This window comes from Gorilla gorilla, chromosome 1 (assembly GCF_029281585.2).
Source record: "Gorilla gorilla gorilla isolate KB3781 chromosome 1, NHGRI_mGorGor1-v2.1_pri, whole genome shotgun sequence".
Taxonomy (NCBI): Eukaryota; Metazoa; Chordata; class Mammalia; order Primates; family Hominidae; genus Gorilla; species Gorilla gorilla.
Genome location: NC_073224.2, coordinates 174,985,633 through 174,998,430, shown reverse-complemented (window position 1 = coordinate 174,998,430; position 12,798 = coordinate 174,985,633). Strand labels below are relative to the sequence as shown.

General features: G+C 40.5%; 1 protein-coding gene across 1 annotated transcript in view; it reads right to left on the bottom strand.

Moving 5' to 3' along the window:
• JAK1 (Janus kinase 1) overlaps window positions 1-12,798 on the bottom strand; it is a 232,544-nt gene that overhangs the window by 152,755 nt on the left and 66,991 nt on the right. The window lies entirely within an intron of this gene.

The window sequence follows — 12,798 nt, the reverse complement described above, 5'->3', positions numbered from 1 at the left end:
TAAATAATAAGCTGGGTGCAGTGGCTCATGTCTGTAATCCCAGCACTTTGGAGGGCTGAGGCAAGAAGATCACTTGAGCCCAGGTGTTATTCAAGACCAGCCTGGGAAACATAGAGAGACCGTCTCTACAAAAAATAATTAGCCAGGCATGGCGTTGCATGCCTGTAGTCCCAGCTACTCGGGAGGCTGAGGTGGGAGGCTTGAGCCCAGGAGGTCAAGGCTGCAGTGAGCCATGATTGTGCCACTGCCCTCCAGCCTGGGTGACAGAGTGAGACACTGCCCAACAGCCACCCCCCCACCAAAAAAAAGAATATAAAGCACTTAGTACAGTATCTGGCATATTGTAAGCTCTTTATAAAGTTGGTTATTATTTTATTATTAGCAGGGACTAAGGCCTTAACGTTGTAAGACGCAGGGAAATAACAAAAGGAAAGAAAGGCTCCCTGTTGCTGAAGAAGCCAATGCCACAGTCAGGTGCACAAGGTCTAGCACAATTTGGCTTCCAGCCAATCTTACCCTACGGTTACCTGCACGCACTCCCTGAAAACTTCCTTAGTTCCTCAAGGTAGGCAGAATTCCTTCTTTAGTTTCCCAGAGTACTTTGCATGTACTTTTCTACTTTCCCTTATCACACTCCATTCTGTTTTGCTTGCGTATCTATTCACTCTACCCTACCTTATCCCAGGCTGTGAGTTTATGGACAGCAGGAATCAAGCAGTCATCCTTGTATTTGCAGCCACAGGCATTCTGTAAGTATTGGATGAGGATGGAAGGATGGATGGATAGACAGACAGATAAGGAACATGGGATAACTAGTGACTTGGTAAAGGATTAGGCCTGGGTACCCAGGAGACCAATTAAAACAGTCATTGCTTCACAAGCTTCCCTAAGGCTGGATCTGAACAGAAATGCAAAGGGCATGACATTTGAAGAATTGTTTGCCTGGTGTGGATGGTTAGGCAATCTACATGTGCCTTCAAGGGAAAAGCATGGCTAGTTGGTGACTGCTGACAAAGTTGGTATCAGGCAGAACACCTTGGCAACCAGAAGCCAAGGCAGGATGATGCCTCTAAGTCTTCCTGCAGCCTGAAAAGTTAATAGATTAGTCAATTAGAAGCAAGTCCTTTAAAGCGTGGTCAGTTTCAGGCAGACTTGTGGACAATGACTATTCTCTCTGTGATTGTGTTCACTGTAAACAATGATGCAAGATCTAAAGATAGAAAGGAGATGTGAAATGTTGTTCTCACAGAAGATGGACTGTCTGTAGATAACATTTCCAAGTACCTAGAGTATAAAGTATTTTATAACATAGGGCAATATAGAGGGAGATGCTGTATCTTGACTTTTCAGAAACCATTCTTATTTTATTCATTTTGTTCAAAGCAATTGAAGATGATAATATTTATTGATTGATCACTTATTGTGTACCTCACACTTTTTAAGAAAGTGATATGCTAGAGTTGGCCTTCCCTGGCTCATGAGAGTCAATTATGTGTGTGTTTTCTCAAGCCTGCATTAGAAGATTTTACACTGGCATCTTAAATTCGGCCATATGAGGAATATTTACACCATGGAAACTGGCAAACACTAAAAATCAGGGTTTTCAGTCCCATCCCTTCTGAGAGCTGCTTGTCAAACATTTACTGCACACTACTGATTTTACAATAAATGATCCTAATTAGCCCTTCCCATATTCCTACTTTACAGATGAGAAATTGAAGTTTAGAGATTAAATAATTCACTTATTACAAACTTTTTGGTGGCAAAGGCAGGATTAAAATTCAGACCATCTGTCTCCAAAGTTCATGCATTTAACCATTTAATTATTTTAAGATTTCAAACTCTACTTAGGTCAGCAAAATGGCAAAGTAGGCAGCCCCAAGCTCCTGTCCCCCGCATAGAAACTCAAAAAACAAGCAGAATCTGTCAGAATTAACTTCTTCAGACTCTGGAAAAAAGTCAGAGGCTTACAGCCACCCAGTGGATGCTGAATTAAGAAAAATAAAAAATGGGCCAGTTGCAGTGGTGGCTCATGCCTGTAATCCCAGCATTTTGGGAGGTCAAGACAAGAGGATCTCTTGAGCCCAGGACTTTCAGACTAGCCTGGGAAACACAGTGAGACCCTGCTTCTATAAAAAATAAAAAAATAAAAAAATAAAAATCAGCCAGGCCTGGTGGTGCATGCCTGTAGTCCCAACTACTGGGGAGGCTGAAGTGGGAGGATCATTTGAGCCTGGGAAGTCAAGGCTGCAGTGAACTATGATCTTGACACTGCACTGAAGCCTGGGTGAAAGACTGAGCCCCTAACTAAAATAAATAAAATTTAAAAATACATATATATATATGTATGTATGTATGTATATATATATGTATGTGTATATATATGTATGTATGTATATATATGTGTGTGTGTGTGTGTGTGTGTGTGTGTGTGTATATATATATATAATATAGAGATAAGGCTGGGCATGGTGGCTCACGCCTGTAATCCCAGCACTTTGGGAGGCCAAGGTGGGTGGATCATGAGGTCAGGAGTTCAAGACCAGCCTGGCCAACATGGTCAAACCCCATCTCTACTAAAAATACAAAAATTTGCTGGGTGTGGTGGCACGTGCCTGTAATCCCAGCTACTCCAGAGGCTGAGGCAGGAGAATTGTTTGAACCTGGGAGGCAGAGGTTGCAGTGAGCCAAGATCATGCCACTGCACTCCAGCCTGGGCGACAAAGAGAGACTCCATCTCAAATAAATAAATAAATAAATAAATAAATAAATAAATAAATAAATAAATAAATAAAATAAACTCAAAAACGGTAGGAAAGTTTTGTGACATTTTTATTTGCTCTTATTCCACACCTTACCTTGCAATGGTCCTGAAGACAGCAGCCCATACTGTCGGCATGGGAGTGCGGTCCCTGGTTCTAGAGGGAGCAAAGCAGACCTTATTTGCAAATTATTGTGTAGATCAGTTTTAACCTGTCTGTACGTGAAGGACTGGCACAAAATGCTCACCTCTGTTGGCCTAACTCTGAACTAACCCAGATTGGAAAAGCAGCAGGCATTGCTTGAATCATCATAAAGTAGAAGAACAAGGCCTGAGGCAAAAGGTCACAGTTGAGACATGCAATAAACCACCTAAGGCTTGGGCAAAAAATTTGAGAACAGAGTTTCTTTGGGAAGTTAGGACAATCAGAAGCACATGTGAATGCAGGGAATTTAGACAGCCATGCATGTGCCCAGGGCAAGATGCTTGCTCAGAAAAGATGTGATTAAAAACTTCAGGTTTCATCACAGCTGATTCCTAAGCTCAGTGAAAGCCTGGCTAGGTGTTGAAGGAGGGCCCCAGTACAGGCCCAATTGGCAAAAACTGAGAAAAGTATTTTTGTTTGTTTGTTTGTTTTGTTTTTTAGCTCTTGATATTCAGGTAAAATTCTGTCAAAGCACTCACTGAAGGCCAGGCATGGTGGCTCACTCTTATAATCCCAGTACTTTGGGAGGCTGAGGCAGGCAGATCACTTGCGGTCAGGAGTTCGAGGCCAGCCCGGACAACATGGTGAAACCCCATCTCTACTAAAAATACAAAATTTAGCTGGGTGTGGTGGCATGTGCCTGCAATCTTAGCTACACAGGAGGCTGAGGCAGGAGAATTGCTTGAACCTGGGAGATCGCAGTGAGCTGACATCAGGCCAGTTCACTCCAGCCTGGGCAACAGAGCAAAAACTCTGTCTCAAAAACAAACAAACAAACAAACAAAAAAACCCCACTCACTGAATACAAGCTAAGGGACAGAGACTTCAGCAACCACACATGACAAAGAAAAGTCTCTGCAAAAATAGGAAAAGTTACTAGAACAAGACTATTACAGGTCTCAACAATGAAAAGAAAAACAACCACACAAAAATAAATAAATAAATAAAATAAAACAGTAAACCCCAAAGGAGAAGAATCTTATTTTCAGAGTTGCCACAATATACTATTCAAAAGTCCAGTTTTCAAAAACAACAACAACAAAAAATCACAAGAAGGTACACAAAGAAACAGGAAAGTATACTTCAATAAAAGAAAATATGGGCCAGGCACGGTCGCTCACGCCTGTAATCCCAGCACTTTGGCAGGCAGAGGCAGGCGGATTGCCTGAGATCAGGAGTTTGAAATCAGCCTGGGCAACATGGTAAAACCCCATCTCTACTAAAATACAAAAAATTAGCCGGGAGTGGTGGCATGTGCCTGTAGTCCCAGCTACTTGGGAGCGTGAGGCAGGAGAATTGCTTGAACCTGGGAGGCAGGGTTGCAGTGACCTGAGATTGCACCACTGCATTCCAGCCTGGGAGACAGAGCGAGACTCCGTCTCAAAAAAAAAAGAAAAAAATAAAAGAAAAGAAGCTGACAAAAACCACGTGTGAGGAAGCCCAGATATTGAACTTATTAGACAAAAACTTTAAAACAATGCTCTTAAATATGCTCAAAGAACTAAAGGAAAATGTGGACATAAAACTAAAGAAAATCAGGAAAATAGTGTATGAACAAAATGAGAACACCAATACAAAGATAGAAATTATGAAAAGGAACCAAACAGAAGTTTTGGGGCAGAAAAGTAGTAGAATAACTGAAATGTAAAAACCACTAGAGGGGTTTGTATTAGTTTGCTAGGGCTATCATAACAAAATATAACAGACTGAGTGGCTTGAACAACAAAAATATATTTTCTCACAGTTCTGGAAGCTGGAAGTCCAAGATCAAGGTACTGTCAGGGTTGGTTTCCTCTGTGGCCTCTTTCCTTGGCTTGTAGATTGCTGCTCTCTTGCTACCTCTTCACATGGTCATACTTCTGTGCATGCACACTGTGATATTTCTTCTTCTTATACAGACACCAATCATATTGGATTAAGGCCCTAACCTAGCCATTTAAATCTAATCGTCTCAAACTAAATAATTACATGTATTTTAATTTAATTAGTTTGATCACCAGGAATGCAGATGCCTGCTTTCAAAACTGCTATTCAACATCCTACTGAAAATTCTAGCCAGAGCAAGTTGACAGGAAGCAGAAAGAAAGGGCATCCAAATGGGAAAGAAAGAAGTAAAACTGTATCTCTATGACCAAAGAATCTACAAGAAACCTACCTGAACTAATAAATGAATTCAACAAAGTTGCAGGTTATAAAATCAACACACAAAAATCAGTTGTCTATACATCAGCAGTGGATATTTGAAAAGGAAATAAAGCAATTCTATTTGCATTACAATTGCATCAAAAAGTATAAGATACTTAGGAATAAATTTATCCAAAGAAGTAAATATTATACACTGAAAACTGTAAAAACATTGCTGAAAGAGATTAATGAAGATATAAATAAATTAGAAGTTACCCACATTCATAAATTGGAAGACTTAGTATTGTTAAGATGACAATACCCAAAACAATGTACAGATTCAACACAATCCCTATAAAAATCCCAATAGCTTTTTTGCACAATGGAAAAAGCACATCCTCAAATTCATATGTGATTGTGGCCAGGCGCATTGGTTCACACCAAAATCCCAGCACTTTGGGAGGCCGAGGCGGGTGTATCCCCTGAGGTCAGGAGTTCGAGATCAGCCTGGCCAACGTTGTGAAAGCCCGCCTCTACTAAAAATACAAGAATTAGCTGGACATGGTGGCTCACGTCTGTAGTCCAAGCTACTCAGGAGGCTGAGGCACAAGAATCACTTGAACCCGGGAGGTGGAGCTTGCAGTGAGCTGAGATCATGCAACCGCACTCCAGCCTGGGCAACAGAGTGAGAGTCGGTCTCAAAAAATAAAAAATAAAAAATTCATATGGGATTGCAAGGGACCTGAAATAGCCAAAACAATCTTGAAAAAAAAGTCAAGGCTGGAGGACTCACACTTCTGATTTCAAAATAGTTCAAGAAACACCTCCCTAAATGGTTCAAGAAACAAAGGTGTGGCATCCCAACTTCCTGAAGCTGACTGTTCCCCAAGTGTCAGGCCACAAAGACTGAGTCTCCTTAAAAGATTTAGGCCAGGCGCGGTGGCTCACGCCTGTAATCCCAGCACGTTGGGAGGCCGAGGCGGGCGGATCATGAGGTCAGGAGATCGAGACCATTCTGGCTGACATGGTGAAACCCCATCTCTACTAAAAACACAAAAAATTGGCCCACCATGGTGGCAGGCGCGTGTAGTCCCAGCTACTGGGGAGGCTGAGGCAGGAGAATGGCATGAACCCAGGAGGTGGAGCTTGCAGTGAGCCGAGATTGCACCACTGCACTCCAGCCTGGGCGACAGAGCGAGATTCCGAGATTTTGTCTCAAAAAAAAAAAAAAGATTTAGTCCAGCCCTTATGAGCTTATCCTCTAATGTCCCCTGTACTTATATTCCTTCTTGGTGTTTTTCTTAAGTTTGGGAAAATGTTTGATTAACTAGCTGGCCTTTTCACAATTATCCTGAAGCTTAAAGGTATTATTTGTGAACCAGGACTTTCTTGTTGAAGTGAGAATGCAGAACATAATCTCTTCTCCTTGTACTACTCTACAGACCTGCCCACACATCAAGGGAAAAGGGAACGCTCTTTGTTCTTTTGTTTTGGGAGACTGGACACAATGTTGCATACATGTTTTAAAGTCGACTTTTAAAATTTACTTTATAAAACCGTGTATGGTAGTGGTTAAGAGTTGGGGCACTGGTGTCCTATATTCATTCTTGGCTCTGTCCTCTCCTGTGTGCCATGGACGTCTCTCCCCTTCTCTGGGTATTGATTTTCCCTGCTGTAGAGAGGATAACACCTACCTCAGAGGATTATATGAATGAGAGAAGGTATGAGAAGTACCAGTACAGTGCCCTACACAGTGTAGGTGCTCAAGAAAGTTAGCCTGTTAGTTACCTAACTTATTATAGAACATCCATGAACCGCCAAAGGTCTTCTCCATGAAATTTTGTCCAGTGAACAGTCCATGATGATTTCTCTTTTGTCTACAGTCCTGTAATCCTTGATGAAAATACAACTCATGCTGTAGCCATTTTATTTTATTTTTATTTTTATTTTTATTTTTATTTATTTATGTATTCATTTATTTTGAGAGGAGTCTGGCTCTGTCGCCCAGGCTAGAGTGCAGTGGTGTGATCTCGGTTCACTGCAATCTCTACCTCCCAGGTTCAAGCGATTCTCCTGCCTCAGCCTCCCAAGTAGCTGGGATTACAGGCGCCCACCATCACGCCCGGCTAATTTTTGTATTTTTTAGTAGAGATGGGGTTTCGCCATGTTGGCCAGGCTGGTCTTGAACTCCTGGCCTCAGGTGATCCACCCACTTCGGCCTCCCAAAGTGCTGGGATTATAAGCATGTGCCACCGCACCTGGCACCTTATTTTTTTGAGACAAGGTCTCTCTCTGGTGCCCAGACTGGAGTGCAGTGGTGTAATCACAGTTTACTACAGCCTCAACCTCCTAGGCTCAGGCGATCCTCCCACCTCAGCCTTCTGAGTAGCTGAGACTAGAGACACACACCACCACGCCCAGCTAATTTTTGTATTTTTTGTAGAGACAGGTTTTGGCCATGTTGCCCAGGCTGGTCTCAAACTCTTGGGCTCAAGCAATCTGCCTTCCTTGGCCTTCCAAAGTGCTGGGATTGCAGTCATAAGCCACTGCACCTGACCTGCAGCCATTTTATATTGTACACAAACTTTCATCAAATAAACATTAAGTCATTTGAGAGTAGTGGCAATGTTGTGCACTGTTGCAGCCCCCAGCGCCTGATGCAGCCACACATGTAATGAGCCCTGAAGGAACATATCTTAGTTTTATGTGGCTATAAATAAAATACCTGAGACTGGATAATTTACAAAGAACAGAGATTTATTTCATACAGTTCTGGAGGCTGGGATGTCAGTGTCGAGGGCTCTTCTGCTGCATCTTACCATGACAGAAAGTGGAAGGGCAAGACAGCATGCATAAGAGATGAAAAGCACAGTCTCAGCCCTTTTACAGTCAGTATTAATCTATTCTTGAGGGTGGAGCTCTCTTGACCCAAACACCTCTGATTAGGCTCCATTTCCCAACACTGCCTCATTCAGGATTACATTTTCAACACATGCTTTTTTGGGGCACACATTCAAACCGCAACAGAACACATTTTAATTGAATGGCCGAGAAGTGATTTGGAGCCCAGGATAAAGCACTGGATTTGTCATTAAAAGATTGAAGTTCTAGTCTTGGTTTTCATATGGGTGGGCTTTGTGACACTGGACAAGAAACTTCAAGGCAACTCTCATAATCAGTCTCTAAATTAGGATAATAGGGCTGCCCTACCCACTTTCAGGAAGAATTACAGTAAGACGTGACACCATACATGTGAAAGTATTTGGTAATTCCTAAACTGCAAAAAAAAAAAAAAAAAAAAAAAAAAAAAAAACCTACCCAGAATCCAGCAGGATTGTACCTTGAATCTATATAAGCAACCAAATTCTCCTCGTGTTGTCTTTATTTTAGGCTGTTGATAAATGTTCCATAATTCTGGTGCTATAAAAAGGCAGAATAAAGGCAGATAAAACCTGTTGGCTGCTAATCATTTACAATCAGATCATTGACTCAACCAATTAACCAATTACACTTAAAGTTAAAGCCCATTTGCAACCTACTGCCAGGATTAGGAGATTGATAGATTTTTAGCATAAAGGCTTATGCTCAAAACTCCCATTAGCAGTAATGGGAACTATGCCCATTAGGCCCATCGAGAGATGAGAGTTGAATGAGATCTATAATCTATCTTGCTTAATGTCATCAGTTTCCCTATAGCCCCTTCAAACAATCAGACGCCACTGAAATGCCCTAAATGGAACTAATAGCATTGAATTAGGAGAATATTAACAGTCTATTTCAGTGAGGCTTTCCAACACAATAAGCCTGTAGGTATTTCAAAATCTTGACATGCCTGTGCACGTTTTTTGCTTGTTTGTTTACTTAAGGAGGAAGGTAATCCTTTAATAATGCAAAAATACTGAAAGAGGATAATTTACACGACTGTATCAGACAAACTATTTCCCCTAATACTTGAGCTTTTTGTTATATAAAAAGTGATCAGTTGAGCCTTATACAGATTACAAAATCATTCACATTGCCTTCAGTTTACAAGAAATGAAGAAATCAAAAGAAAAATGATATTGGCCTTTTGTTTTGTTTTGTTTTTGAAACAGGGGTCTCTCTCTGTCACTCAGGCTGGAGTGCAGTGGCATGATCATGGCTTACTGCAGCCTCAACCTCCCTACTCTCAGGTGATCCTCCCACCTCAGCCTCCTGAGTAGCCGGGACTACAGCTGTGCACCACCCCACCCAGCTAATTTTTATATTTTTTGTGGAGATGAGGTTTTGCCATATTGTATAGGCTGGCCTTGAACTCCTTGGCTCAGGCAATCCACCCACCCATTTCGGCCATTGAAAATGCTGGGATTATAGGCCTGAGCCACTGCGCCTGGCTAACATTGGGCTCTTTTTTTTTTCTTTCCTTCAAAATAATCATTGAAGATACTCTTTAGACAGTCAAAACATAATGCTTGGTTAAAATTTTCCCAACCACATAAGCACAAAATATAATTTCTCCCTTATTCTTACCCCACATGCATTATCAACTCCTATCACATCATCTTTTAAATACTTGATATCTGCCCTTTTCCTTCTAGTGCCATCATGCCCACCCTAGTTAAGGCTCCTTTAAAGCAGACTCAGACTGAGCCAATTACTTCCTAGTTGCTCTTCTTTAAATCTCTTGACACTTCAATCCAGTGTGCACATTCTGTAATGCATAGAATGTAAAATTTTTGAGAGCAGGAACTATGTCCTATATTTCCCCATATTATAGATACAGTGATATTTCCCGAATTAAAAATGTAGACACATAATCTGATAATTACATTTGTAGAGAAAAAGAAACAAATCTAAAATTGGACTTTTCCTTCCACATTTGTGGTTATTGTATCTAACAGATGCATTCTAACAAAATGCATTCTGCATCATATAAATACAATACACATGGGTTGATTGATGGGTTAATTGCTTAGTCTGTTTAGAAGAGGGATTGTAAACTTATAAAGATCAAATATGACCTGCGGTGATTTTTTCCCAGCACATTAAAACATTTTTTAAACTGTTTGCCAACGCTTAAAAATTGCTGATTTCACATAAAAATCAGGCTACACTTGAGAAATCTGAAGAACACCGGATTTTTAGAGATCAGCTCAAGATGAAGCTCACCTAAGACGGGAAAATCTAACAAAGCTGCAAACCCCAAAGGCGCTGCACTTCCAGTGCAATGATGAACAGGAAAGAAACCTGCTGCACAGAAAGGAGCAAGGAAACTTGCCCATCTGTACCTTGGCATTTGGTAGAGGAAATATATATATTTCCTCTTTCAATAATTTATATCCAAAGTTGATACTCTCATACACATGGGTTTGCAGGTCAATTCACCCACTTACATAGTTAAAAACAAAAACAAACAAAAAATCAAGGAGAGAGATTAATTTGGTCCTGAGTAAGTAGTTAACCCCAGGCAACTAGTAAAAGTAAACACAAATAATCTCTGAATGAAGGCAACATCAATCTATGCCTCAAGTAATTTCTACGGATAAAATCCAGGGAATATAAACCCAGAGTCAAAATCCACAAAACATAAAAGTAAACGGCACAATGGGTAAAAACCAGAAGGAGGAGATGGTAAAAATCATACCTGCAGTCTTCAAATGTAGAAAGACAAGACATAGAATATAAAATAAGAATGTTTAATATTAACTCACATGACAAATATTATTTGAATACCTTCTATTTGCCAGGTATTGTTCTAAGCCTGAAGGATAAAGTGGCTAACAAAATAAACACCCTTGCTTTAAAGAAGGTTACATTTTAAGAAGGGGTGACAAATTACTTAATAAAAGATGTAGGATGGTAGGTGGTTAAAAAAAAGTCTAGAAGAGAGATACAGAGTATTATAATATAGGATATTTCACTGTCCTTAGAGCCACGTGGGGATTAGCTTTGGGTATGAGAGATAACCTAGGAGTCCTGGACTTTCTGTGTGACTGACATATAAACAAGGACAACGGCATAATGGGTTTATAATGGTTGCAGAGAATGGTGGTATGAGTGTGGGAGTGTGGGGCTGTCTGGGACTGTTGTGGGGAGGAGTCTCTTCTCCAGAACATACAGAGTCCTGGGCCTCCCTCTTCATTCTTGACAATGCTTATGTGAAGGATAGAGAAGGAATGTTCTTCTCCAAGGCACAGGTTACCCCAGGGATCCCTCTCGTTTCCTGCTGATGGAAGCCCAGAGCCACGAGAGAGCCTCTCATCTTATCTTTAAAACTTTTGTTTCAAGAAATAAAAGCCTGTAAATATGGTGAAGAAACAAATGACTATACAAACTTTTCCAAACAGATCTGAAATAGAACTTCTAGAAATAGAACAAAAAGATAGAAATTAAAAAGTCAAGTTAAAAAGAAGATTGGATACAGCTGGAGAAAAAACTCATGAACTGGAAGTCAGATCCTAAAAAACTGTCCTAAATGCAGTCCAAAGAGTATGAAGAGATGCAAAATATGAAAGAGAGATTACAAGACTTGGATTATATATTAGAATGTCTAATACACATGTAATCACAATTCTCCAAAGAGATAGAGAAAATGAGGGAGAGGAAATAGTAAAAGAGATAACAGCTGGGAATTTCCAAGCATTGTTGAAAGTAATTACTATACTTACATGGTCACAGCAGGCATTTGAGTTTTTAACCCTTTGTACAAGTTTTTCTTAAGCTACCGTCCAGAAAAATGTCTTTCATTGAGTACTACTTTATAGTTTACAAAGGGCTTTCACATATTAAAATCTATGTAACATGTTTTTAGACTCATTGAAAGTCTTGGATTTGTTTTCCTATTACAACAGGAAACTGAAGTAATCTCTGGCCGTAAGATTAGTATTAAAGCCATTCTCTTTTAAGTGGAAAAAGAGAAGAGGATGTTGATATGGTTTGGCTGTGTCCCCACCCAAATCTCATCTTGAATTCTCACGTGTCATGGGAGGAACCCAGTGATAATTAAATCATGGGGGCGGGTCTTTTCCATGCTATTCTTGTGATAGTGAATAAGTCTCAGGAGATCTGATGGTTTTAAAAATGGGAGTTTCCCTGCACAAGCTCTCTCTTTGCCTGCTGCCATCCATGTAAGATGTGACTTGTTCCTCCTTGCCTTCCACCATGATTGTGAGGCCTCCCCAGCCATGTGGAACTTTGAGACCAACTAAAACCTCTTCCCTTTGTAAATTGCCCAGTTTCAGGTATGTCTTTATCAGCCATGTGAAAATGGACTAGTACAGATGTTTAGGACCAAACTTAACTAACAACAACTACAGCACTTAAGTATGATGAACATGGTAGTAAATTTGATTCATTTTTCTGCAGTTTTCATTTCAATACTCGTTTGGGATATTTCCCTTGTAAATCTTCCTATCCTTTGTTTTCTCTCCTCAGGAATGATTTTTGGGGTCCACAGAAGACAGTGCCCTTCACTGGGTTAAGTGATGAGATCTAATTTCATCATGACCTTGAAGGCTCCATAAATCATTTTCTCCTGTTGCTATGTGAACAAAGTCCAAACCTTCTCAGCATGACATAATAGGCTGTTTCTTTGCCATATGTCACTGCCCTCCTTCTCAGCTCTACTCTCAGTGCAAGCACATAAGATAACTCACATGTGTTCATTTATTTGAACACATACCTGGGCACCTTGTTTCTGTATAGGACATTCCCCTTGGCTCTCTCTTTG